Source organism: Microtus ochrogaster, chromosome 8 (assembly GCF_000317375.1).
Source record: "Microtus ochrogaster isolate Prairie Vole_2 chromosome 8, MicOch1.0, whole genome shotgun sequence".
NCBI lineage: Eukaryota > Metazoa > Chordata > Mammalia > Rodentia > Cricetidae > Microtus > Microtus ochrogaster.
In genome coordinates, this window is record NC_022015.1 from 24,047,143 (window position 1) to 24,053,970 (window position 6,828).

At 45.7% G+C, this 6,828-nt stretch overlaps 1 pseudogene; it reads right to left on the bottom strand.

The window, feature by feature from the left end:
• Nucleotides 1-3,746: 3,746 nt before the first annotated feature.
• LOC101990036 overlaps nucleotides 3,747-6,828 on the bottom strand; it is a 30,088-nt pseudogene continuing 27,006 nt past the window's right edge.

Sequence of the window (6,828 nt, forward strand, 5' to 3'; positions counted from 1 at the left end):
CTTACACCTGTAAGAATGGCCAAGATCACTGATGACAATTTATGCTGGAGAAGTTGTTAGGAAAAGGGAACACTTCTGCATTTCTGGTGGGAGTGCAAGCTGGTACAACCCTTTGGATGTCAGTATGGTGATTTCTCAGAAAATTGGGAAACAACCTTCCTAAAGACCCAGTAATACGACATTTTGGTATATATCCAAAGGATGCTCAATTGTGCCACAAGGACATATGCTCAACTATGTTCATAGCAGCTTTGTTTGTCATAACCAGAACCTGGAAACAATCAAAATACCCCTCGACCGAAGAATGGATGAGGAAAATGTGGTACATTTACACAATGGAGTACTACATAGCAGAAAAAATAATGGCAGCTTGAATTTTGCAGGAAAATAGATGGAGTTAGAAAACATTATTTTGAGTGAGGTAACCCAGACACACAAAGCCAATTATCACATGTACTCATTCATGGGTGGTTTTTAAACATAAAGCAAAAAAAAAAAAAAACCAGCCTACAAACCACAATCCCCGAGAACTTAGACAACAATGCGGACACTGAGAGAGACTTACATAGATCTAATCTACGTGGGAAATAGAAATCAGAAAAATACTAGATCGCCTGAGTAAATTGGGAGCATGGGGATCTTGGTGGGAGGTTTGAAGGGGAGAGGCGAGAGGCAGGGAGGGGAGCAGAGAAAAATGTAAAGCTTAATAAAAATCAATAAAAAGAAACAGAGACAGAGACCCACATCTGAACACTAGAGTGAGCTTCCAAGGTCCAGTTGAAGAGTGGAAGGAATAAGAATATGAGCAAAGAGGTCAAGACCATGATGGGTTCACCCACTGAAACAGTCTACCTGAGCTAATGGGAGGTCACCAACTCCAGCTGGACTGGGAAGGAACAAGCATAGGACCAAACTAGTCCCTCTGAATGTGGTTGACAGTTCTTTGTCTGAGGCAGACTGAGGGGCCACTGTCAGTGGCATTGGGATTTATCTCTACTGCATGTACTGGCTTTTTGGGATCCTATTGGTTTTGTTTTTTGTTTTGCTTTACGTCAAAACATTCTCATTTATTTTTAAATTCTGTAAAGCTTTTAAAAAAATACAATCTTAGAGCTTTGAAACAATGAAACAGGGTGAGGTTTTAGTATTTGCCATTTTCCTCAGATCCCAGTTAGGATGTGTGTACACAGTTGGCCAAAGCCCAACACGGTTTCTCATGTTGCTTTGTTGACCAGCATGAAGTAGGAGGTAAAGCCAAGTTTCTATAGAAACAGAACCTATGGCTATGGCCCTACAGTGGGGAGCTGAACCAACTTGAGCTCCACTGAGAGGTTAGGAATTTGCTTCCAAAAGGAGAGTACAAACAAAATGGAGCATGTCTTACTCATGAATGTAAGTAAGAATGACGGATACAGGGACAACTATTCTTAGGGGCAAATCTTCCCCAACAAGTGTGAGCTCTTTTCTCTCCAGCATTTCAGAACCTGATGTTGCCTCCCGACTGAAGCTGGGTGCTTGCTACGCCCAGCACCTCTCTTTCCCTCCTGCCCTGTGTCACCTGGCAATGCACAGATGCCTGGGGGACACAGCAGATATAACCCCATCCTTGTGCTGGCTAGCTCTGTCTGTGTGCACTTCTCCTGCCACCGACCCACACGCCACCTCAAAAGCTGGTTCCACAGGACGTGCCCAGCTACCCCCTGCCCATGAAGGCCCCTTCCCTTCTTTAACAACCTAACTCAACTCACAGAAAAAACTGCCAGGGTGAAACCCCATGCCAGCACTGTCATGCGGCACTGAGACTAATCCACATCTCTCCCCACTGAGGAAATAGCTCCTGAAAGGGCATGAACTGCACCTCATTTACTTCATGGCCCTAGGGTTTATGCAGTTTGGCTGAAAAATATATATAATTGCCTACAACGTGTTAAATTGGGTGAAAATATGGCATATATTCAAACACAAAACTTTAATAGCCATTTATCTATAAACATTTAATACTATATAACTTCATGTTTTAAGAAACATCGAAACTTGTTATCCAATCTGACAGGCTAAAGATCCTGTCAAGAATGCTGAAAAGCTGACACTTGCTCACTCTTGGCGGAGGAACTCAGAGTTTGGCAGAGCGGAACACAGACACCCTGTGACCAGCTCCACTCCTGAGTGGGTATTGTCAGCATTACTTAGCCCTGCACTGGGATACTTCCAATGGTTCAATACTGGGGTGAAGGGACAACTTCTGGCATCTAAATTCTACAGAGGAATGAAAATAAGTTCTACACATAGTAACAAAGACATTACCTTCACACTCTGGTACCTTTGGGGATGGAGAGGGTAGGCACTATAAAGGAACAACCACAACAGGACTTCCTCATCGCCGCCGTACCTTTGGGGATGGAGAGGGTAGGCACTATAAAGGAACAACCACAACAGGACTTCCTCATCGCCGCCAGGAAGGTAAGGGAGGAAGGTACAGTGGAACACCAGGCAAACCAGGTTCACCCACATGCTCCGTCATTTGTGCACCTTACAACGTATAAATGACCTTGTACCAAAGTCTGCAAGGTGGAGGAACAGACGTGAGACAAGTGAGCCAGGTATCTGAGTCCCTCTGCTCAACGCAGAAAGATACAAGGACTTCCCAGTGCTCAGACGATGGTGCATTTGCTTCTCACATTGGCACAGGGTTCACAGTACTGCTACCAGACATTTCCCTGCTCTCCAGGGAATAAGGCAACTTTGTGAGATGTTATCCATCAGCTACTTTTTAGCACCAGGTTTTAATTAACCATTCACTTAAGTACCTATCAAATATGGCCTGCAGAACTGAGAAGCCCTTCCAACATTCCAAAATAACTATACTATATATTCTCGATCTACTCTAAAATCTGCTGCCACTTCTTGACAAAGATGGGACAGGAAAAATGTTTTTTGTTTTGTTTTGTTTTGTTTTGGAACTTAAGCCCAAACTGGTTTAAAACCCTACAGCCATCTCTTAGCCCCAGCCTCCCAAATGCTGGGATTTTAAACACGAGCTGTCATGAGCTAGAAAATCTTTTAAATCCAGGAGGGTCTTTAAAATCTGCAGCCACTTTTTAGTAAAGCTGGAACAGATTTTACATATTATACTTAAAATATAAATTACTGAAAATATAGAAGTCTTTAAAATTCACTACCACCTGTATGTAGAAAGTAAACTCTCTTAAAATATCCAACTGCTATGACTTTGAAAAAAAAAGAAAGAAAAAGAAGAGCTCTGAATACTTTGAGAACAACTACTATGTCCTCCTGTCTGGACAGAGAATCTGACGTCATAAAGATTAACATCAGTTCAAGAAATAGACCTTGATATTAAAAGTATTCAACTGTCAGGACTCCTGTCTTGAGACTATACAAATGAAAATAATTCTCTAAAACATTCAAGAGAAAACAAAAGCACCTAAAATCGTACGTTGATACTGGACAAACTGAGCCAAAGTCCAGGTAAGGCATGGATGAACACAGCACTTTGACGCATCCTGAGACAGTAGCTCCCTACATTACCCAGGGTCAAGGGCTTAAGTGATGCTCCTGTCTCAGCTTCCTACAGGGACATAGCACCAGACATACCTGGATGAAGATGCAGACTACAGTCACTCACTATGTGTGTGTAAACTAGAACACTGCTGGTATAATAAGTCAGACTGTCACCCACAGGCCCTTCACCACCATAAGCGAACAGATGGCATGGGACCCACTCCATTTCAGACTCTTGGAGGTCGGAGTTTGGTTTTGTTGCCTTCCAGGCAGCGGTCTAAGTGCTCATTAATCTGTGACTCCAAAACTACACTCTAGCAGACAGGGCAGTTGACCAGCCCTCGCTGAGGGCATGAGCGGCCTGAATTCCCAACTGTGCTGGCGGCTGTGGGCCGTGGGCTATTCTGAGGATCACCACCACTACTCTGCGTCTGCTCCTTGATGATCTTACCCAAAGCAGTCCTGTCCTCCAACCAGGACCACTTTTTTGGGAACTGGTCTTCAGACCCATTCTCTTCTTGGGGTATGGTTGCAGACTTCCCAGCCACAGACGCCACAGTTGCTGATGCTGAGACCAAGGCTTTGGAGGCCTTTCTCAGGGATGCCCTGGAAGACGGAACCTTTCTCTGAGAACAGGATGAGGCTGAAGGCTTGGTGCAATCCCCAGTGGTCCCACACTTAACTGGGGATCTATTCACATTTCTGAAAGCCTTTTGGTTGGCAACAGAGACTCGGAGGGGGTAGCTGCTCGGGACACTCTGGTGACTGGCAGTGGGGACAGGGGAGACCAGCAGAGGGTTTTTACTCGGGAAATCATTCTGCTCACATTTCACCTCACCGTTGGAATCGAATCTCAGGCCACTTGCTGAATGGTCTTGACTTGAGAGACCTTTGGCTTCATGAACCACTATGAAGTACTCAACTTTCCAGGTGAAGGGCAAGTGCTTGTCTCTCCAAGAACAGATCCTTTGCCACTGAGTGGGATGAGGGCCTGGGCCTCCCCTCTGCACAGCTTGTCTTTGTTCTCCACTGCTGATGCTGGCTGCTTGCCTGCTTTTTGTCTTTCCTCTGCCTTTCTTTGAACTGTTCTCTGGCTCCTTGATTTTTCTGTAGGCGCCTCCACAAGTTTTCTGGTGGTCAGCCCCCAGTAGTCATGGGCAGAGGGTGCTCTGTTGGTAACATGCTTCACATAGCCATAGTAGGGCTGTTTGTGCAGCAGGGCCCATTGCAGCGCCACCAGTGACCACGATGCTCACCCACCTCGTCATGGAAAGTGTGGTAGACCGTTATGTTGGCGCCTGTCACGTGGTTGATGCGATGCATATGTTTACAGAACTCCAGGCCATGTCCTTCGCCCATCTTTATTATTATTAGTGACAAATAAGTAGGCATGTATCATTTCGTGGAAAAGAGTCTCTACAAGGCCCTTTCTGGGTCTCAGTTTTAGAGGGGGTTCACTGGGACAGATGAAGCACATTCCTCCTCTTCCTTCATAGGTGCAAATCCCAGCACACAGTGTCATGCGCACACTTCACTTCACTTCCATGTCCTCTAGGTGCCTCCACAAGAAGCGGTCCTTAAACTGCAAGAAGAGCGTGTGCAGGTCCGGGGTGGGGTTCACCAGCTCCCGGTCGGGACGCGTCAACGCCAGCTCCCACGCTGCCCCACACCACGAGTCCCACTCCTGCTGCAGCCGCAGTGCTACCACCGGGTCCTCGTCCACCGTGCGCCTACCACACAGTCCACTCCGGAGCCGCCCGTCGTGCTCGCATGGCGCAGGGGTCTCGCGAGAGCTCCGGGGCCAGCGGTTGGGCGTGAGCGGGCTCGCCTCGAATGCCTGGGCGGAAGTGGCGATGCGTCATCCCGAGAGCACAAGCCTAGGAACGCTGGACTCATAGGCTAGGGACGGCTGCCTCCTGAAGGCCCCCCCGAACTCCAGTGGCTCACGTCAGGTTTGCTGCGCGCCCGAGCAGCCTCCGACTTCTGCACTGGCTCCTTCGAACATGTGCCTTAAGGCAAGGCACCTGGATTCTATTCTCTTTGGATCCTTGATCTGCCTAGATGTAGTAGGGAAGGCCTTGGACCTCCACAAAGCTAAGTGCCTTTCCTTCTCTTAGAAGTAGAGGTAGGTGGGGTGGGAGGGTATGTGGAGAAAATGGGAAGAGGAGAGGGAGTGAGAATTTGGATTGGTATTTTTTAAAAAAAAAAAGTCTAATAAGAAAAAGACAACTATTAATCTCAGATATTTTGCATTGACAAGAAATTTGGCATATGGATATACATGTAAATTTATTTTGCTATACTGTATTTGTCTTTCTACTCTTATTTGGGCTATTGTGCTTATGCTGCTCATTTCAAAATGCAATGTATAATTAAGAAATGAGGTTAGTAGTTAATCTATAATAATCAAACTTGTAGTAACATTAGGTAGGTATGTTTTCAAGGTTAGACGGGTATATTTTAGTGAGGTGGATAGTTTCAGACACTTCAAAGACCCTTACAAGATGGCACTTAAAATGTTTTCTTAATATGGGGCTTTCCATGACAGTGAGACATGTCTTCTCCTGGCAGCACCAATCTACTTCATAAAATGATAATAGCCATCAAAGAAACTCCATAAGGAGTTTGATTTCAATGTGGCAACGCTAACCATTTGGACAAGAACAGCTCTTGCATTGACTGTTGACAGTGTGTGGTACAGACTGGACAAGTGGAACATGGGAAAATGACTGCTAAACTTTCAAGACAAGGCAGGACAGTCCCTCAACATTCCGGCTTCACAGAAGACTCTGCCAGATGTTCTTCTGGACACAAGGGAAAGCAACTGACAGAGTTTGCCAATACAAGACAGGACAGTCCTTCAACTTTCACCAAAAAAAAATCTGCCAAATATTCTAGGCCTGTAGACCAAAGATGGATGTGCCAGTGTTGCAGAGAAACTTTAGATGACTGTCCAGGCAGCCATATGTCTCTGTTAGGTAATATTACATCCTTCTGGGGTCTTTGATGGAGTTAAAGACAAAATACAGTTGCTCACAGTTCTAGTCACCTGAAATATCCACGTCTGTCAGGCACCTTGTGAGTGTTGATATGATGAGCTGGTATATGGTGGTCAATTCATGTTGTAATATGAGCGGCGGGGCTGCGTCCCTGGCACCCAGCCGCCCGCACGGCTAGCTTTACCCGAAATAATTACACAGAAACTGTATTCTTCTAAACACTGCTTGACCCATTAGTTCCAGCCTCTTATTGGCTAGCTCTTACATATTAATCTAACCCATTTCTATTAATCTGTGTAGCCCATGAGCT